A 22,762-nucleotide genomic window follows, 5' to 3' on the forward strand; every position below is an offset into this window, starting at 1 on the left:
GCTGACTCGAGGCGTCGCTGATGGTGTAGACAATTGTGGTGGACACACAAAACTTTGCCACATTTGGGCCATAGTGGTCTTGCCTTGTGCTGCGGCACTGCCTCTGCTCCCTCTTTGTGCAGAGTTTCCTCCACTGCCTCGACGCACAGAGCTGCTTTGTAAAGCACTAGCAACAATGCTGTCGGGTGGAATGGAAAACATTATGGACTGCACCAGTGACTCTTCGTACTCCCGCATTTTACGCTCCCGATTCAACGTTGGTATGAGCCTTTGTACGCTGTCCCGGTAGCGAGGATCTAGGAGGGTGTACACCCAATAATCAGCCGAGACGAGAATGTGGGCGATGCGGCGGTCGTTTCTCAGGCACTGCAGCATGAAATCAACCATGTGCTGCAGACTCCCAACTGCCAAAGAACCGCTGTCCCCTGTTTGAGGCGTGACCTCGACCTGCTCTGCATCACCCCACCCTCGCTGTACATACTGAGTAGAGGTTTGTGTACCTCCCTCCTCTGGAGAGATGTCTTCCTCCTCCATCGACTCCTCCTCATCCTCCTCACAAAGTGTCCCCTGCCTAGGCCTTTGTGAGGAAACACGTAGCGCAGACTGTCCAGAAGCAGATGGCATTTGGGACTCCTCATCCTCCACCTCTTCTGAAACCTCATCCCCTAGTGCTTGCAGTGTTTGTTGAAGCAGGCAGATAAGGGGGACAGTCATGCTGGCTAGTGCATCATCTGCACTCGCCATCCGCGTGGATTCATCGAAGGCACGCAAAACGAGGCAGATGTCCTTCATAGAGGCCCACTCAATGGTGCTGAAGTGTGAACGGCGCACAGTGCGACTTGTTTGCGCCTGATGCAGCTGGTACTCCATGACTGCTGCCTGCTGCTCACACAACCGCTCCAACATATGTAACGTTGAATTCCACCGGGTGGGTAGGTCACATATGATGCGATGTTCCGGAAGGCCAAATCGTCGCTGCAGAGCAGCGAGGCGCGATCTTGCCATGCTGGAACGTCGCAAGTGAGCGCACTCTATGCGGACCTTGTGCAACAGTGCATCAAGATCCGGATAGTCCCTCAGAAAGCTCTGCACGACCAAGTTAAGAACATGTGCCAGACATGGGATGTGTGTGAGGTTGCCTAGGCCAAGAGCTGCCACCAGATTTCGGCCATTGTCACACACTACCAAGCCCGGCTGGAGATTCGCTGGCCCAAACCACACATCGCTCTCCAGCTTGATAGCATTCCAGAGCTCCTGCGCTGTGTGGCTTCGATTCCCCAAAGAAATTAATTTGAGTACAGCCTGTTGACGTTTGGCCACGGCTGTGCTCATATCGGTCGTAACAGGCTCCTGCTCTGCTGTTTCTGAGGAACTTGAGTAGGAGGAGGAGTCTATGTGTACAGACTGGAGTCCTGCAATCCGTGGCGTTGGAAGAACACGTACAGCGCCACTCTCCAGATCCGTACCCGGCTCCACAACATTGACCCAGTGGGCAGTGAGGGAAAGGTATCGTCCCTGTCCATGGTTACTGGTCCACGCATCGGTGGTCAGGTGGACCTTGCTACTAACGGCGTTTAGTAGCGCATGTTTTATTTTGCCCTCAACATGTTTCTGCAGGGCAGGGACGGCTCGCCTGCTGAAATAAAAGCGGCTGGGCACGTTGTATTGGGGGACTGCCAATGCCATTAAGTCCCGGAAGGTGTCAGTGTCCACCAGCCTGAATGACAGCATTTCAACTGCCAGAAGTTTGGCAATGCCAGCATTCAGAGACTGTGCTCGGGGATGGTTTGCCGAGTAAGGGCGCCTTTTATCCCATGCCTGTGCTACCGATGGCTGTGATGGATGGGAACGTGCTGTTATGGGTGTAATCTGACAGGGTCTCCGGACAACAGTGGCAGAGGTTCTTCCTTGGCCATCCTGTGAGGAAGCCGAACCAGCAGTGTGTGAGCTGGAGGAAGAGGGCCCAACACGAACTGAAGAGGTGGTAGGTGGTGCTGTACGTTGGCCTACGTCTTCAGGGTGTCTCTGCAACTCCAACTCGTGCTTGGTGCGCACATGTTTCCACATATTTGTGGTATTGAGGTTGCTGACATTTCTCCCTCTTTTGACTCTCTGATGACACAGCTTGCATTTGACAAAGCAAATGTCATCTGCAACTGTGTCAAAAAAGGACCACGCACTGCAACTCTTGTGAGCGCCCGGTTTGCCTTTGGAAGGAGGAATGCTCCTAACGGGTGCCGAAGTGGAGGGTACAGGCAACCAAGTCTTCCCCCTCCCTCTGCCTCCTGTTTTGGCCGGTAGGGGAATCTCTTCCTCCGAGCTGCTCCCACCACCTTCCTGTTGCTCACGCCATGATGGGTCAAGGACCTCATCATCTTCCCTCCCCTCTTCAAACAGCTGCTTCTCCGGGGTTGTCTCGCCAGCACCGTACGCACCAGAAAGTGGCAACTGAGTCTCGTCATCATCTGATGCGTACTGAGGTGTGCTGACCATAGGCACTGGCCCACTCGCCTCTTCAGATTCAGAGGGACAAAGAAGTTGCACATCACTGCATACTCCCTCTTCTTCACATTCAGGAATGCTGCTTGGCTGGCCCCCTCTTTCCAAGCCAACAGATTCCGAGAACAGAAGTAGAGACTGTGATGGCTCCTGTCCATGTCTCTCTGACTGCCTGGGCACTTTGGCAGGTGGTGAAGAGACAGATGGTTGCTCTTCGGTGCTCTGACCCTGAGAGGATGCGGAAGTAATTGAAGTCGATGCATTAGCTGCCATCCATCCGACAACGGCTTCAATTTGTTCCTCCCGCAGCAGTGGGGTACGTTGAGGTCCTACAAAGCTGCGCATAAAGGACTGTTGCCTGCTAAAACTGGGGAATGCTGATCCACTGGTGCCCGCAGCAGGCCCAGAATCCCCACGTCCTCTACCTGTAGAATCCCCACGTCCTCTCCCTGCAGAATCCCCACGTCCTCTCCCTGCTGAAACTCCACGCCCACGCCCCCGCGCCTTACTCCCTGCCTTCTTCATCTTGCAAGACTGCTTAAGATAGGCAAAAAAGTACAAAGGGGGGCCTTAGTGTGCTTATTCCTGAACAGCTGGTTACAGGTACAAGAAACACTAATTTTATGAAGTGTGTGTGTGTGGACTAGACTTTAATAGGAGCTGATGTGGCCTACACAAGTTCAAAATGTAGTGTTTGGTGAACTTTTTATGTGGTTTCTTTGTTTGAAACAAACTCAAAGTATGAGAACAAAGAATTGAAACTGATAGTATCACCAACTTTTTGGAGCTATTACAATGCAGGCAGGTAACCTACAATGCAAAAGATGAGGCTCCCAAAAAATTGGGTAATACTAATCTGGCTGCGCCGGCAGGGCACAAGCCAGAAAAAAAGGCTCCTCTATCTACTCCTATATAGTGTTTGCAACCAACCAATGTTGATGGATACGGATGGATGCACACTAATAGGAGAAGAAAAAATGAGCTGCACTCAAAGACAAATATGTGTGAGGCAGTGACGCACGTTGAGCGTCCTACAACCAGACGTAGCTGCAGGACACTCTACTCAGCGTGAGCTGCACTCACACACAGTCAGAGACCTCTCAGACAGCCGTCAACAGTGCAGCTAAGTGGGCACTGGCACTGACAGGCTGCAGAAAGGCTCCGCTGTGTACTCCTATATAGTGTTTGCAACCACCGTAGATGGAGACGGATGGATGCACACTAATAGAAGAAAAAATGAGCTGCACTCAAATAAAAATATGTGTGAGGCAGTGACGCACGCTGAGCGTCCTACAGCCAGACGTAGCTGCAGGACACACTACTCAGCGTGAGCTGCACTCACACACAGTCAGAGACCTCTCAGACAGCCGTGAACAGTGCAGCAAAGTGGACACTAGCACTGAAAGGCTGCAGAAAGGCTCCGCTGTCTACTACTAGTGTTTGCAACCAACGTATATGGATACGGATGGAAGCACACTAGATTGAAATTATTTAAAAAATGCAGCTCAAAAAATAAAAGATGTATGAGGCAGCAGTGATCACACTGGGTGGCCTACAGCCTGACGTGGCTGCAGGACCCACTCCACAGCGTGAGCTGCACTCACACAGCCCTTGCAGACAGCTGTGAACACTGCTGCTAGGGCAAAGAAGGCTACAGTGGTGGTTTATGTAGCCTGGGTAAAGCACTAGATGTTTGGTGGAATCGCTATTTCTAACTGTCCCTCACAGTCTTCTACAGCAGCCTGTCCCTAACTGAATTCACAGCAGAGTGACCAGAAATGGCGGCTGCGGTGGCTTTTATAGTGCATCATGACATCATTTCGGCAGCCAATCACAGCCATGCCAATAGTTAACATGCCTACATGCCTAACAGGATGTGCCCACACTTCGGAGGATTCCCATTGGCTTAATCAAAGCAAGCAGGCTCATAGCATGATGGGAACTTCCTATTCCGATTCCGATCCCGGAATCCGATATGAAAAAAGTATCGGAATTAAGTATCGGAATTCCGATACCGCTAATATCGGCCGATACCCGATACTTGCGGTATCGGAATGCTCAACACTACTGAAGACCCTTGAGATCTCTGGGTTGCACCCAATCCACAATGGCCTGTACCTTCCTAGGGTCCATACGAAACCCCTCAGCGGACAGGATGACCCCTAGAAAGGACACTTCTTGAGTAAAAAATGAACACTTCTCCAATTTGGCAAAGAGTGAGTTCTCCCTGAGCCTCTGGAGAACCACATGAAGATGACCCATATGACTTTGTCTATCAGAAGAATATATAAGTATATCGTCAAGATAAACAACTACAAAACGTCCAATAAAATCAGAAAAAACATGGTTAATGAAATTCTGGAATACCGCTGGTGCGGTAGTCAAACCGAAGGGCATAACCAAATTTTCAAACAGACCCTCAGAGGTGAGAATCGCCGTTTTCCATTCATCCCCCTCCCGCATACGGATGAGATTGTATGCTCCCCTGAGGTCCAACTTAGAGAACCACCTGGCCCCCGACAATTGATTGTACAAATCAGGTATCAGTGGGAGAGGGTAAGCGTTTCTTATTGTTATTTTATTCAGTTCTCGAAAATCGAGGCATGGGCGTAAACCACCATCCTTCTTTTTTACAAAAAAGAACCCCGCTGCCATGGGAGAGACAGATGGCCGTATATGCCCTTTACGGAGGCTCTCAGAGATATACTCCTTCATAGCAGCCCGCTCAGGGCCGGAGAGATTGTACAGCTGGGCTTTGGGCAATTTGGCACCGGGAACAAGATCCACGGCACAATCGAATGGGTGGTGTGGTGGTAGAACCTCAGCCTCCTTTTCGGAGAACACATCCTTAAAACCCTTTAGGTACTCCGGAATACCCTCCAGGTTGACGGATGACATAGACACAGTAGCAAGACAATTTTCAGAACACCCAGGTCCCCATTTAACAATATCCCGGGACCCCCAGTCAATAACTGGGTTATGCCGTTGCAACCAGGGAAACCCTAACACCAGGCCAGCAGGGAGGTTATCCAAAACAAAGCATCACATGCGCTCCTGGTGTAGGGCCCCCACCCTGAGGGTAAATTCTTTAGAACTGAAATGGAGACCATCCTTAGTGAGAGGTGTAGAATCAATAGCCACAATTTTTAAGGGAGTCCCCAACCTAACTGTCCCTAATCTACAGCGAGCCACCAGCTTAGAGTCAATCAGGTTCAGGGATGACCCACAGTCTACAAAAGCCGAAGTATGGAAAAAGCCATTCTCAACACCAAGTTCCACCTTTAGCAGTACTCTTGAAAAGGAAGAAAAAGGTACCTGAGAGTCTGGGTGACCTCCACGATTATCACCCAGACTCAGCCGCTTGTTAGTCGGAGGACAGGAGGGGCAGTCTTTTTTCCAATGTCCGGGATCTCCGCAGTAAAAACACAATTTTCCATCACGTCGCTGTCTCCTCTCTTTCTCCTGGGGGTTGGTGGCTCCCACCTCCATAGGTTCAGATGGAAGCAAAACATCAGGGTTAGCAGGGAAAAACAGAAACCCTCGCTGAGTAACACCTCTCTCTCGCAGTCTCCGATCCATACGGATAGCCTGAGTCATAGCCTCCTCCAATGAACTGGGAGGTGGACGGAGAGCCAGAGCGTCCTTCAAGCAATCCGACAGTCCCTTCCTGAACAGACATCTCAGTGCAGAGTCGTCCCAGGACACCTCAGTGGACCATCGACGGAATTCGGAGCTGTACCATTCGGCTGAGTGCTTCCCTTGCCCCAGACCCAAAATAGTGTCCTCTGCCACCCTAACATGGTCCGGTTCGTCATAGATAAGTCCTAGGGCCTCAAAGAACCTATCTACTGACATCCGTTCAGGGGCAGTAGGGGGCAACGAAAAAGCCCAGTATTGGGGACCCTCCCTAAGTAAGGAGATAACAATCCCCACCCGCTGAGTCTCATCCCCAGACGATCGGGGTCTAAGAGAAAACCATAATTTACAACTCTCCTTGAATATATGAAATTTATCTTTTTTGCCAGAAAATGTGTCAGGAAGTTTAACTGAGGGTTCAGGAGAGTGCAAAATAACATCTACAGAGTCACCTGGTGGACAAACAATATGAGAGGTGTTTCCCTGCATGGTCTTAATAGTCTCAGTCAGTTCTTTCTGTAAGTGAGTATGAGACATGACAAGGGACTGATGATTCACAGAAAAGTCCTGCGCCATCTGAGTCAAACTGGACACTTGATCTGCCAAGTTATGCAGCAGATCCATGGCCAAAGGAAAAAAAATGCAAAATCCCATTTAAATGTGTGGTTAGTGATAATGTAGTGAAACCTCCACCAGGGGGAGCTGGTGAGGGAAGAGAGGTTACACCCTAAGAGCAGCAACCCTGAGAAGCAGCACAGGTGCCACAGGTAACGAGAGAGAATAGTCAGATGAACCGAGTCAGAAACTAGCAGGAGCAGACGTACCAGAAGGAGCAGCAATACACGTAGTCAAAATACCAAGCTGAGAGTCAGAAAGCCAGAACATGAGCACGGGGTCCAAAACATGAGACGAAATACGTGGTCGGGGTACAAGCCAGGGAGTCAGATGCCAGAGAGGGAACGTAACAGCAGAGACGAATACCAAGAGACGGGGTCAGAAATCAGTCCGGGTCATACACGTGAATATCAGTCAAAGGCGGGAGGATCACCAGGGTACAAGGGTCAGCGGCTCTAAACTGCAAGCTTGAGCTATCACTAACACTGGTCAGCAGGCTGTGAGGGATTGAAATAGCCCAGCTAGCTCCAGAACGAGGCTGAGGAGATTAACCCCCGCATGACCAGTCCGGAGTGAAGACAGCAGAAGATAAACTCCGGACTGGACCATGACAGCTGCTCAAATATTTGGGCATCGCTACATGCGATCTCCTCTTGCCCCGCTTCAAGTGGACCATGTGAGAGGCCAAAATCTATAAATGGAAAGGTGAACAGGTATTTGTAGTGTCCAAGTGTGGGATCGGTAGTCTCCAGGCACTCAGCATGGTGGGAGGAAAAAGAATCAGGGTGAGGAACATGTGGTCCAGACTCACGGCTACTCCTCAGACTTGACAGTGTGGAAGACAGGGTGGAGGTGGTGGCAAACTGACTGGAAGCATTATCCGCTATCCAACCAAGAACATTTTGACAGAGCTCTGGGTTCAATAGTGGTGTGCTGCTGTAGTCCCCTAGTAATTGGGACAGGTAGGTCAGGCTAGAAGATGTGAGTGTTTGTTGTGGCACAATTTCAGCTTGCCCACGGCCTCTGTCTCGGAATCTGCATGCACCATCACGTCCAGTTCCCCATCCCTTGTCAGGTGACTTGCCCATTTTAAATGGAGGACCATATTTTGCACAGTAGGTAGAAATGGCTGAGTTTAAAATAGCTGGCCTGTAGGTAGCAATTTTTTTTCAGCAAGCTGGTGTCAATAACTTGTAGAAGACACTCCGATAAAATTTGACAGTAGCCTAGAAAAAGCAGAATTTTCTGTGCACTCAGATGTGATCGCTGTAATATGGAAAGGATCTGGGTGTATTCTACAGTTCCAACAAGCAAATGGAGCAAAAAAAAGTGTGCTCTGGATTGCTTGTGAAGAAAATATTCAGAATTAATATGCAAAAAAACTTATTTCTGGCCAGTGGCCACTGATACCTGGGTCTATGTATTTACAGTCAACATCTGTGCCACACAAGAGGTTGGTACACAAAATGAGAATGCTGGGTCTGGGGGAAAATGTGTGTAAATGGGTAAGTGGCTACTTTCACACATCAGGTTTTCGGCGTCAGGCGCGATCCGGCGTCGTGCCGGAACGCCGGATCCGGCAAATGTTTCGTAAAACCGGATGTGACGGATCCGGTTTTCTGCCGGATCCGTCTTTTTCTTGACAGACAAAACCGGATCCGTCTCATCCGGTTCATCCGTTTTTCTATCCGTTTTTCGACGGATTACGCCGGATCCGGTTTTTAAAATTGACCCTTGTGGCCTTCCGAACGGGATTGGCTACTGGAAAACTATATATAGCATGTTCCTACAGCCCTTCTTTGACAGGTTGTAGAGGAGAAAGTGCAGGTTGGAGAGAAGAGCAAGTTACTGGCGAAGATGGATGTTGTCATTGGAAATATTTTGAAGAATTTGGCGGATTTTACAGCGGAGGCAAATCGTTTGAGGGTGATTGTTCTGGAGAAGGAGAGAGCGAGACAGCAGCGCATCAGGCATCGTAGACGACGTTTGTGGATCCACCCCATCACAGCCAAGAGAATGACGCGTGGGGTCTATTCTACACTATGCATGGACCTTCGACGAAACCCGGATAAATTTTTTGGATATGTTAGGATGAAAATGGAGAATTTTGATTACTTGGTGGAGCGCATTGCACACCTCATAAGAAAAGCGGACACCTATTGCCGCTTCTCTGTTTCACCCGCAGAGCGTCTGATGGTGACTTTAAGGTAAGCCACATTTATTGGATATGATCGCATCAGAGCACACTTTCACTGCAATCTTGTTGGTGGTAGTTTGTATCTCCAAGTGTTATAGGTCAGTTTTGGTATGTAATGCTGTGATTTAAAACTAATTTATTGTTTTTTAATTCCCCACAGATTTCTTGCAACTGGAGAATCCCTTTCGTCACTGCATTTCCAGTACAGACTCGGGATTTCCACCATATCTGGAATTGTGAAGTACACATGCCGTGCACTGTGGGACTCCTTAGCTGAAGAGTTTTTACCAGAGCCCACAACAGAGAGGTGGATTGAAATTGCTGACAAGTTTCAACAGATATGTCAGTTTCCAAACTGCTTGGGCGCTGTGGACGGGAAACATATCCGCATTGTAAAGCCAGCTGGATCGGGATCGGAATATTTCAATTACAAGAAATATTTTTCAATTGTCCTCATGGCCATCGCTGACGCAGAATACAAATTTATTGCGGTTGATATTGGGGCCTATGGCCGCTCCAATGACTCTCAAGTTTTCAAACTGTCTGCCATGGGGCGTAAACTGTATGGAAACACCTTCCAGTTCCCACCACCTAGACCGCTGCCGCAAACATCTGGTCCACCTATGCCATTTGTCTGTGTAGGGGATGAAGCCTTCCAGCTGTCAGAACACCTTTTGAAACCGTACTCTAGCAGAGGATTGACAAGACCAAAATGCATTTTTAATTACCGCCTCACAAGAGCAAGAAGAATGGTTGAATGTACCTTTGGTATTCTGACAGCCAAATGGCGGGTCCTATTGACTGCGATCAACCTCAAGACAGAAACTGTGGACGAGGTGATCAAAGCGTGCGTGGTACTCCACAATTTTGTTATCTGCAAGGAACCCATTTCCATTGAGGACACCTCTGAAGAAACCACCTTGCAAGATTACCATGACATTACCACTAGAAGTTCTGTGACGGTTTCAGTAATGAGGGACAATTTTGCACTATACTTTATGTCACCTCAAGGCAGAGTACACTGGCAGGATGACAGAGTGTGAAAGATTTGTGCCCAACCAAACTTGTGTACCTTCTGTACCAACAGTATATACCTTTGCCAACCAAAGTTGGCTATCTTGTCATGGTCTCTATTTTTAGCTTTAGGCCACAGGTGTGTACCTGGTTGTGTTTTATGCAAAGTATTTCACCTTTTAACAAAAGTTGTGTACATTGTTAGGCAATCACCAACAATAAACACAACTTTTTATTTGAAATACTTTGCTTCAAACACAACCAGGAACACAACTGTGGCAAAAAGCTAAAATTTACCCACAGTTATATACCTAGTTTTGAATACCATTTCACCTTTTAAATACCCTGTATTTAACCTTTTTCACCGCAGAAAGAAATGACAGACAACCAGTGTAAAATAATTTAACTTTTATTGAAAAATGTTTTTTTTAGTAAACTTTTTTAAAATTTTAATAAACTTGTTTAATAAATCTTTGAAACTATAAAACTGAAACCATAAAACTGGTCATTTTTATTTAAATACACACATTATAAATCTGTGTAGTGTGTGGTGGAAATACTGCTGTAGGGGCTGCGGGACACTTCGACACTGGGAGTGTGGAGAGAGGACTGGGATCGTGGTGGGGAAGGAACAGTTAGAGGTGAAGGTGTGGAAAAAACTACAGAATGGGTGGACATGTGGGAAGCAGAAGAGGTGGTGGGTGGTGGAGTGGAGGGTTGGGCAGGGACTGTAGGAGCAGATGATGTTGATGGCAAGTTGTATGGGGAAGGAGTTTGGTACGGGGCAGGTTGCTGGAAGTGGGGAGATGTCTGGTACGGGGCAGGTTGCTGGAAGTGGGGAGATGTCTGGTACGGGGCAGGTTGCTGGAAGTGGGGAGATGTCTGGTACTGGGGAGGTTGCTGGTACTGGGGAGTTTGCAGGTACTGTGGAGGTTGCTGGTACTGGGGAGGTTGCTGGTGCTGGGGAGGTTGCTGGTGCTGGGGAGGTGGATGGTGCTGGGGAGGTGGATGGTGCTGGGGAGGTGGATGGTGCTGGGGAGGTGGATGGTATGTAATAGGAGGGGGAGGATGGAAAGTGGCTGGAGGGGGTGTAGATGTAATAGGAGGGGGAGGATGGAAAGTGGCTGGAGGGGGTGTAGATGTAATAGGAGGGGGAGGATGGAAAGTGGCTGGAGGGGGTGCAGGTGGAGGAACTACTGTGGTGGGAGGAGGAGGTTGGGAGGTAACTTGCTGGAGAGCAGCGTGGCATGAATGCATTACATGCATCTGCTGGGCAGGAGAGAGCGTTTCCATGCGCTCCACAACAGACCTGAAAAAGGTGTGGTTTGGCGAAGATCTTGCTTCTGAATGCATGGTTTGCAGAAGTGTCTTCACCTCCAGAATGCTGGAGTTGATCTGCTGATAGCCTGCGGAGATTTGCTCTGACAAGACTTTTAGACAGTTCTGGAAAGATGCATTCAGATGCAAGAACTCTGGCGCATAAGTCTTTTCCTGACCCCTCTGCCGCTGCCGCCCAGTACCCGCAGGTGTAGGTTTGCACAGTAAAATATCGATATTTGCAGATGATACAAAACTATGTAAGGCAGTCAATACAAGAGAAGATAGTATTCTGCTACAGATGGATCTGGATAAGTTGGGTACTTGGGCCGAAAGGTGGCAGATGCAATTTAACAATGATAAATGTAAGGTTATACACATGGGAAGAAGGAATCAATATCACCATTACACACTGAATGGTAAACCATTGGGTAAATCTGACATGGAGAAGGACTTGGGAATCCTAGTTAATGATAAACTTACCTGGAGCTGCCAGTGCCAGGCAGTGGCTGCCAAGGCAAACAGGATCATGGGGTGCATTAAAAGAGGTCTGGATACACATGATGAGAGCATTATACTGCCTCTGTACAAATCTCTGGTTAGACCGCACATGGAGTACTGTGTACAGTTTTGGGCACCGGTGCTCAGGAAGGATATAATGGAACTAGAGCGTGTACAAAGGAGGGCAACAAAATTAATAAAGGGGATGGGGGAACTACAATACCCAGAGAGATTAGCAAAATTAGGATTATTTAGTCTAGAAAAAAGACGAATGAAGGGCGATCTAATAACCATGTATAAGTATATAAGGGGACAATACAAATATCTCTCCGAGGATCTGTTTATACCAAGGAAGGTGACGGTCACAAGGGGGCATTCTCTGCGTCTGGAGGAGAAAAGGTTTTTCCACAAACATAGAAGAGGATTCTTTACAGTTAGGGCAGTGAGAATCTGGAATTCCCTGCCTGAGGAGGTAACATAGTAACATAGTTTTGAAGGCTGAAGGAAGACCTTATGTCCATCTAGTTCAGCCAATTTTTAGTGCAGCTGTTCTGCATTGTTGATCCTGGGAAGGCAAAAAACCCACAGAGTAGAAGACAATTTTCTCCATAGGGAAAAATTCCTTCCCCTAAGCTGGGTCAACCATCTATCTATAATATTCTGTTATTCGTAACCTTCTATACTATTACTCACAAGAAAAGCATCCATTCCTTTCTTAAATTCATTCAGTGAGTTGGCCATCACCACTTCCTCAGGAAGAGAATTCCATGAAGAACCCTCTTCTATGCTGGTGCAGAAATTGTCTATCCTCCAAACGAAGAGAATGCCCCCTTGTTCTTGTCACAGTCCTTGGTACAAACAGTTCGTTGGAGAGATCTCTGTATTGCCCTCTGATATACTTGTACATATATATTAAGTCTCCCCTAAGTCTTCTCTTTTCTAGAGTAAATAGACCTAATTTTGATAACCTTTCTCTGTATTGTAGTGAACCAACTCCATTTATCATTTTAGTAGCCCGCCTTTGAACCCTTTCAAGTTCAGTAATGTCTTTCTTGAGCACCGGCGTCCAAAATTGCACACAATACTCCAAGTGTGGTCTGACGAGTGATTTGTACAGAGGGAGAATCATGTTTTCATCTCGTGTCCCCAGACCTCTTCTAATGCATCCCATGACCCTATTTGCTTTGGTGGCAGCTGCCTGACACTGGGCACTCCAATTTAGCTTCTTATTGACTAAGATGCCTAAGTCTTTTTCCATGTCTGATTTCCCCAGCAGTTTCCCATTTAGTAAGTAATTGTAGCATCTGTTTCTCCTTCCCATGTGCATAACCTTACACTTATCTGTGTTAAACCTCATTTCCTTGCAAACCCCATATCCTTGCAAGTTAGCCGCCCAGTCATAGCTGTCCTCTAACCATGTCTCAGTTATTCCTACTATGTCGTATTTTTCCTCATACATTACCAACTCCAGATATTCAAACTTATTGGTCAGGCTTCTTGCGTTGGTCAGCATGCAGGAAAGAAGTTTTGCTTCATTTTTCTTAGCTTCCTTCTGAGTACCCTGTCTTGAGTCCTCTTTACCACATCTAGTATCCTTGATTAGTTTGTCCTTCTGCTGCATGTTCTTGTCTGCTGTTTTTCCTTCCATCCCCTCTTCTTCTAGTTTAAAGCCCTCCTGATGAATGTGGCAAGTAGTGTTGAGCGATACCGTTCGATACCCAAGAATATCGTATCGGATGGTATCGCCCGATACGAAAAAAATATCGGGTATCGCCGATTCCGATACCGGAAGTCCCATTCAAGTCAATGGGACTTCCGGTATCGGAATTAAAAAAAGGCCTTTATTTCCTTGTTGGCTAATTCTACATAATTGAAAACAAATAAGAATCATGTAGAATGTATTGTGGGAGGTGGAGGAGACATTAAAAGCATAGTGGTTTATTCAAATCACATGGCATAGCATTAATTCCAATTTTTTTTTTCAAGACGTTCGGAGTTAAAAAGATATTGACTATGTTAACTTTTTTATATTTAGTCAGATATGTATGTTTCACAACTTCCATGCTCTTAACCTTCTTTTGTACTTCTCCCACACTTTCTCCTTCATGATCCGCAGCAGTAGCATTTTTTTCATCAACTTTTTCTTCACCTTATTCATCTTCTTCTTCTTCACCTTCTTCCCATTAATTTTTTTTTTCCATTCTTCATATTCTTCTTATTCAGCTATTATTAATTTTCATATGCTATTTCTTCATCCTCTTCCTATTCTTCTTTTTCTTCATTTTCTTATGGTGACAGGCATTCCTGTAGTACTTATCTATATAAGTTATAAGATTAAACCTTACGTTCTGCCTGTCACAAAAGATTTACAACAGGATTTGTCCGCGTTCAGTTTGGCCTGCAGCAGCAGGCATTTTCCAGGGGCACCACGAGGAGGAACGCATTCACCCCCATTTACTGCTTAGTCTTCTTCTGCTTATAATTTTGATTTCTTCTATGCTGATTTTTTGTCTTATGCTTAATGTTCTTCTGCTTTCTGTTCTTCTGCTTTTGCTTCTTCTGCTTCTTGTTCTTCTGTCTTTTGTTCTGTATCTTGGTGGTTGTCTTCATGCGAGAACCAGCTGACAGTACTGGAACCCGTAGTGGCAGCAGAAGGAACAATAGCCAATGGCACTACTGAGGAACAGCTGACGGTGCTGGACCCCGGTTACTATGCAGGAGGTACCTGTGCTAGAAACCACTACCAAGGACCAGCTGACGGTGCTGGACCTCAGATACTGAGATGGAGGCACCTAGGCCAAAGGCTGTGGCGAGAACCAGCAGACAGTGCTGGCACCCGGATGGGTAGCAGAAGGAACAAGAGCCAATGGCACTACCGAGGACCAACTGACGGTGCTGGACAACGGTTACTAAGCAGAAGGTACCTGTGCTAAAAAGCACTACCAAGGACCAGCTGACGGTGATGGACCTCGGATACCGAGATGGAGGCACCTAGGCCAAAGGCTGTGGCGAGAACCAGCAGACAGTGCTGGCACCCGGATGGGTAGCAGAAGGAACAAGAGCCAATGGCACTACCGAGGACCAACTGATGGTGCTGGACCACAGTTACTAAGCAGAAGGTACCTGTGCTAAAAAGCAATACCAAGGACCAGCTGACGGTGCTGGACCTCGGATACCGAGATGGAGGCACCTAGGCCAAAGGCTGTGGCGAGAACCAGCAGACAGTGCTGGCACCCGGATGGGTAGCAGAAGGAACAAGAGCCAATGGCACTACCGAGGACCAACTGACGGTGCTGGACCACGGTTACTAAGCAGAAGGTACCTGTGCTAAAAAGCACTACCAAGGACCAGCTGACGGTGCTGGACCTCGGATACCGAGATGGAGGCACCTAGGCCAAAGGCTCTGGCGAGAACCAGCAGACAGTGCTGGAACCCGGGTGGGTAGCAGAAGGTACCCATTGAAAGCAAAGTAGCCAGGCCGCAAGCCGGCCGCAGTTACCGAAACCCACAGTCCTACAGGGGGTCCCTGTCCCATTGGCACTACGGATCCAGCCTTCAGTGCCAGTTCCCGCAGCCCACATAGGAGTCACCTAAACTGCAGGCACCGTAGAGTCGGCTAACCCGGCCGCAAGACGACAGGACAACGGATTGGTGGCATAGTGACCTTGACACTACCCGGAAACAGCAGGCGTGCTGGAACCAGGCTGGGCAACAGGGAGTCCCCGTGCCAAAGACACTGCCGAGAACCATCTGACGGTGCTGGAACCCAGATGGGTATCAAAAGCTACAAGAGCCAATGGCACTACCGAGGAACAGCTGACGGTGCTGGACCATGGTTACTAGGCAGGAGGTACCTGTGCTAGAAAGCACTACCAAGGACCAGCTGATGGTGCTGGACCTCGGATACCGAGATGGAGGCACCTAGGCCAAAGGCTCTGGCGAGAACCAGCAGACAGTGCTGGAACCCGGGTGGGTAGCAGAAGGTACCCATTGAAAGCAAAGTAGCCAGGCCGCAAGCCGGCCGCAGTTACCGAAACCCACAGTCCTACAGGGGGTCCATGTCCCATTGGCACTACGGATCCAGCCTTCAGTGCCAGTTCCCGCAGCCCACATATGAGTCACCTAAACTGCAGGCACCGTAGAGTCGGCTAACCCGGCCGCAAGACGACAGGACAACGGATTGGTGGCATAGTGACCTTGACACTACCCGGAAACAGCAGGCGTGCTGGAACCAGGCTGGGCAACAGGAAGTCCCCGTGCCAAAGACACTGCCGAGCACCAACTGGCGTTGTTGGAGCCCAGGGACAATCATGGTGTAGGCCGAGGCCTACTTGGTGGTAGTTTTAGATTGTTTGTAGGCTACAACAGACTGTCAACGTGCTCCAATTAGGCATCTGTCTCCACTCTGTTTCCAGGATTTCACGTGACCAACAACACCGCCAGTTTATGCGTACAGCAGCCGTCTGCCCAATCCACACATGTTGCTGTGTTACTGAGATTCTGTAATGTCAGCAGATCCCCTGATGTGTGTCTGCCACTGTCTCCTGCTCTGTCCACATTCCCACCGCTTGCAGAGTGGAGACAGAGGCCAAATCAGAGAATGTTTAAATCTGAAGTAGTTACAATTTGGAGGCAGCAGTTTGCCCTCCACACAGCAGGGGATCAGCTGACGTTACTGAACCCCACTTTCACATGAACGAGTGTGTTTTTCTGTGTGGACAGCACTTCCGAGCACCAACTAGCGTTGTTGGAACCAAGGGACAATCATGGTGCAGGCCGAGGCCTACTAGGAGCGAGGTGTAAAGCAGAAGTATTTTGACTTTGGAGGGAACAGGACACTTTGCCCTCCACACAGCAGGGGATCACCTGACGTTACTGACCCCCACTTTCACATGAATGAGTGTGTTTTTCTGTGTGGACAGCACTTCTGAGCACCAACTAGCGTTGTTGGAGCCCAGGGAGAACCAGGGTGCAGGCCGAGGCCTACTTGGTGGCAGTTTTACAGTGTTTGTAGGCTACAACAGACTGTCAACGTGCTCCAATTAGGCATCTGTCTCCACTCTGTTTCCAGGATTTCACGTGACTACCAACACCGCCAGTTTATGCGTACAGTAGCCGTCTGCCCAATCCACACGTGTTGCTATGTTACTGGGATTCTGTAATGTCAGCAGATCCCCTGATGTTTGTCTGCCAATGTCTCCTGCTCTGTCCACATTCCCACCACTTGCAGTGGGAAGGTGGACAGCGCAGGAGACAGTGGCGGACACACATTGGGGGATCTGCTGACGTAACAGAACCCCAGTAACACAGGAACACGTGTGGAATGCGTGGACGGCAACTGTGAGCAGGAACTGGCGGTGTTGGAGGTCAGGGGAAATACTAGAGACAGAGTGGAGACAGAAGCCAAATCAGAGAATGTTTAAATCTGAAGTAGTTACAATTTGGAGGCAGCAGCAGTTTGCCCTCCACACAGCAGGGGATCAGCTGACGTTACTGAACCCCACTTTCACATGAACGAGTGTGTTTTTCTGTGTGGACAGCACTTCCGAGCACCAACTAGCGTTGTTGGAGCCCAGGGAGAACCAGGGTGCAGGCCGAGGCCTACTAGGAGCCAGGTGTAAAGCTGAGGTATTTTGACTTTGGAGGGAGCAGGACACTTTGCCCTCCACACAGCAGGGGATCAGCAGACGTTACTGACCCCCACTTTCACATGAACGAGTGTGTTTTTCTGTATGGACGGCACTTCCGAGCAACAACTGATGATGTTGGAGCCCAATGATAGTCATTTTGTAGACTGAGGCCTACTTGGAGGCAGTTTAAGATAAGACGTTGTTTGAATTTGGAGGCAGTAGCAGTTTGCCCTCCACACAGCAGGGGATCAGCTGACATTACTGACCCCCACTTTCACATGAACAAGTGTGTTTTTCTGTGTGGACAGCACTTCCGAGCACCAAACTAGCGTTGTTGGAGCCCAGGGAGAACCAGGGTGCAGGCCGAGGCCTACTTGGTGGCAGTTTTAGATTGTTTGTAGGCTACAACAGACTGTGAACGTGCTCCAATTAGGCATCTGTCTCCACTCTGTTTCCAGGATTTCACGTGACTACCAACACCGCCAGTTTATGCGTACAGTAGCCGTCTGCCCAATCCACACGTGTTCCTGTGTTACTGGTGTTCTGTAATGTCAGCAGATCCCCTGATGTGTGTCTGCCACTGTCTCCTGCTCTGTCCACATTCCCACCGCTTGCAGTGGGAAGGTGGACAGCGCAGGAGACAGTGGTGGACACACATTGGGGGATCTGCTGACGTAACAGAACCCCAGTAACACAGGAACACGTGTGGAATGCGTGGACGGCAACTGTGAGCAGGAACTGGCGGTGTTGGAGGTCAGGGGAAATACTAGAGACAGAGTGGAGACAGAGGCCAAATCAGAGAATGTTTAAATCTGAAGTAGCTAAAATTTGGAGGCAGCAGCAGTTTGCCCTCCACACAGCAGGGGATCAGCTGACGTTACTGAACCCCATTTTCACATGAACGAGTGTGTTTTTCTGTGTGGACAGCACTTCCGAGCACCAACTGGCGTTGTCAGAGCCCAGGGAAAATGAGGTAGTAGGCCGAGGCCTACTTGGAGCCAGGTGTAAATCTGAGGTTGTTGACTGTGGAGGGAGCAGGACACTTTGCCATACACACAGCAGGGGATCAGCTGACGTTACCGAACCCCACTTTCACATGAACGAGTGTGTTTTTCTGTGTGGACAGCACTTCCGAGCACCAACTGGCGTTGTCGGAGCCCAGGGAAAATGAGGTAGTAGGCCGAGGCCTACTTGGAGCCAGGTGTAAATCTGAGGTTGTTTGACTGTGGAGGGAGCAGGACACTTTGCCATACACACAGCAGGGGATCAGCTGACGTTACCGAACCCCACTTACACATGAGCGAGTGTTTTGTCTGTGCGGACAGCACTTCTGAGCACCAACTGGCGGTGTCGGAGCCCAGGGAAAATCAGGTAATAGGCCGAGGCCTACTTGGTGGCAGTTTGCGATTGTTTCTAGACTACTACTAACTGTCAACGTACTCCAATTAGGCCTCTGTCTTCACTCTGTTTCGAGTATTTCCGCTGGCTTCCAACCATGCCAGTTGCTGCTCTGAAATGCCGTCTGCACAACCCACACTTGTTCCTGTGTTACTGGGGTTCTGTAACAGCAGCTTCTCCCTAGAGGTGAGTCAGGCAATGTCTCCTGCTCTGTCCACATTTCCACTACAAGTAGTGGGAATGTAGACAAAGCAGGAGACATTGCCGTGCTCAACTCTGGAGATGAGCAGATGTTACAGGACCCAGGTACCACAGGAACAAGTGTGGATTGTGCAGACGGCACTTGAGAGCAGAAACAGGTGGTGTTGTAGGCCGGAGGAAATACTCAAAACAGAGTGGAGACAGAGGGCAAATCAGAGAACATATTAAATCAGAGGTAGTCAGAAGTTGTAGGCAGCAGGAGAGTTTGCCGTACACACAGCAGGGGATCAGCTGACGTTACCGAACCCCATTTACACATGAGCGAGTGTTTTGTCTGTGCGGACAGCACTTCTGAGCAACAACGGGCGTTGCTGTAGCCCAGGAAATAAAGTTCAGGTCATAGAAACATGAACACAACAGGAGACCTGGATCCTGTTGCCAGCCAATTATTTATTCTGGAAGAGGACTGGCAAATTCAGGTGAGATCCAGGCCTTGTACATTTTCACAAAAGTAAGCCGGTCAACATTATCGGCGGATAGTCGCGTGCGACGGTCTGTTACCACACCACCTGCAGCACTAAAGACACGTTCCGATAATACACTGGCAGCAGGGCAAGCCAGCACCTCCAATGCATACTGGCTAAGCTCTGGCCATGTATCCAGCTTAGAGACCCAATACTTGAACGGGGAAGAGCCGTCTGGGAGAACACTAACAGGGCACGACAAGTAGTCTGTCACCATCTGACGGAAACGTTGCCTCCTGCTGACTGGAGCCGTCTGTGATGGTGTAGCCGTTTGTGGCGGTCCCACAAAACTTTTCCACATTTGGGCCATACTGGCCTTGCCTTGTCCTGCGGCACTGCCTCTGCTACCTCTTTGTGCAGAGCTTCCTCCACTGCCTCTACCCACATGGCTGCTTTGAAAAGCACTACCAGCAACACTTGTGGGGGGAATGGAGAACATGATGGCCTGCACAAGTGTTTCTTGGTACTCCCGCATTTTTCGCTCCCGGTTCAACTGTGGTATGAGGCTTTGTAAGTTGTCCCTGTAGCGAGGATCTAGGAGGGTGTACACCCAATAATCAGCCGTGTGGAGAATGTTGGCGATGCGGCGGTCATTTAACAAGCACTGCAGCATGAAATCAACCATGTGCTGCAGACTGCCAACTGGACCGGAAACGCTGTCCCCAGCTTGAGGCAGCATCTCTGCCTGCTCAGCATCACCCCACCCTCGCTGTACACACTGACTACTAGAGCCTTGTGTACCTCCCTCCTCTGGAGAGATGTGTTCCTCCTCCTCCATTGACTCCTCGTCATCCTCCTCACTAAGTGTCCCCTGCCTGGGCCTTTGTGTGGAAGCACGTTGCGCAGACTTGCCAGAAGCAGATGGCATTTCTGACTGCTCATCCTCGACCTCTTCAAAAACCTCCTCACTTAGTGCTTGTAAGGTTTTTTGAAGCAGACAGATGAGGGGGACAGTCATGCTGATTAGTGCATCATCTGCACTGGCCATCCGCGTGGAGTCATCGAAGGCACGCAAAACTTGGCAGATGTCCCTCATAGTGGCCCACTCAGTGGTGGTGAAGTGTGTCCGGCGCACAGTGCGACTTGTTTGCGCCTGATGCAGCTGGTACTCCATTACTGCTGCCTGCTGCTCACACAACCGCTCCAACATATGTAACGTTGAATTCCACCTAGTGGGGAGGTCACATATGATGCGATGTTCTGGCAGGCGGAATCGGCGTTGCAGAAATGCAATGCGCGATCTTGCCATGCTGTAACGCCGCAAGTAAGCACACTCTAGGCGAACCTTGTGCAGCAGTGCATCAAGATCCGGATAGTCCCTCAGAAAGCTCTACACGACCAAATTGAGCACGTGTGCCAGACATGGTATGTGAGTGAGGTTGCCTAGGCCCAGAGCTGCCACTAGATTTCGGCCATTGTCACTCACTACCAAACCTGGCTGGAGATTCGCTGGCACAAACCACACATCGCTCTCCTGCTTGATGGCATTCCAGAGCTCCTGTGCTGTGTGGCTCCGATTCCCCAAAGAAATTAATTTAAGGACGGCCTGTTGACGTTTGGCCACACCTGTGCTCATATCTGGCCTAACAGGCTCACGCAGTGCTGATTCCGAGGAACTAGAGTAGGAGGAGGACTCAATATGTACAGACTGCATTCCTGCAATCCTTGGAGTTGGCAGAATACGTACAGAGCCACTCTCCAGATCTGTACCCGGCTCCACAACATTGACCCAATGGGCAGTGAGGGAAAGGTATCGTCCCTGTCCATGGCTACTGGTCCACGCATCGGTGGTCAGGTGGACCTTGCTACTGAAGGCATTTAGTAGCGCAATTTTAATTTTTCCCTCCACATGCTTTTGCAGGGCAGGGACAGCTTGCCTGCTGAAGTAAAAGCGGCTGGGCACATTGTATTGTGGAACTGCCAATGACATAAAGTTCCGGAATGTGTCAGTCTCCACCAGCCTGAATGACAGCATCTCAAGGGCCAGTAGTTTGGCAATGCCGGCATTCAGAGCCAGTGCTCGGGGATGGTTTGCCGAGTATGGCCGCTTTTTCTCCCATGCCTGTGCTACCGATTGCTGGTGAGTGGCCTGGGAGGGTGCTGATGACTGCGAACGTGGTTCAGTGGGTGGAATTTCACTGGGTCTCTGGACAACAGTGGCAGTGGTTCTTCCATGGCGTTCCAGTGAGGAAGCCGAACCAGCTGTGTGTGAGCTGGAGGAAGAGGCCCCAACACGAGCTGAAGAGGTGGTAGGTGCTGCTGAAGGTTGGCCTACATCTTCAGTGTGTCTGTGTAACTCCACCTCGTGCTTGGACGCACATGTTTCCACATATTTGTGGTATTGAGGTTGCTCACATTTTTCCCTCGTTTCACTTTCTGATGACACAGCTTGCATTTGACAAAGCAAATGTCATCTGCAACTGTGTCAAAAAAAGACCACGCACTGCAAGTCCTGGGAGCGCCCGTTTTGTGTTTTGGAAGAGGATTGCTCCTCACGGGTGCCAAAGTGGAGGCTACAGGCAACCAAGTCTGCCCCCGCCCTCTCCCTCCTCTTTTGGCCGTTCGGGGAATCTCTTCCTCAGAGCTGCTCCCACCACCTTCCTGTGGCTGACGCCATGATGGGTCAAGGACCTCATCATCTCCACTCCCCTCTTCAAGCACCGGCTGGTCCTGGGTTGTCTCGCCAGCACCGTACGCACCAGAAATTGGCAACTGAGTCTCATCATCATCTGATGCATACTGAGGTGTGCTGACCATAGGCACTGGCCCACCCACCTCTTCAGATTCAGAGGGACAAAGCAGTTGCGCATCACTGCATACTCCCTCTTCTTCACGCTCTAGAATGCTGCTTGGCTGGCCACCTCTTTCCAAGCCAACAGATTCTGAGAACAGAAGTAAAGATTGAGATGGCTCCTGTCCAGGGCTCTCAGAGTGCCTGGGCAATTTGGCAGGTGGTGAAGAGACAGATGGTTGCTCTTCAGTGCTCTGGCCTTGGGAGGATGCGGAAGTCATTGAAGTGGATGCGTTAGCTGCCATCCATCCGACAACGGCTTCAATTTGTTCGTCACGCAGCAATGGGGTACGGCGAGGTCCTACAAAGCTGCGCATGAAGGACTGTTGCCTGGTAAAAGTGGGGTATGCCGGGTCACTGGTGGCCGCAGCAGATACCGAATCCCCACGTCCTCTCCCTGCTGAATCCCCCCATCCTCTCCCTGCTGAAACTCCACGGC

Source organism: Dendrobates tinctorius, unplaced genomic scaffold (genome assembly GCF_039654945.1).
Source record: "Dendrobates tinctorius isolate UK_male_01 unplaced genomic scaffold, ASM3965494v1 ptg000139l, whole genome shotgun sequence".
Taxonomy (NCBI): Eukaryota; Metazoa; Chordata; class Amphibia; order Anura; family Dendrobatidae; genus Dendrobates; species Dendrobates tinctorius.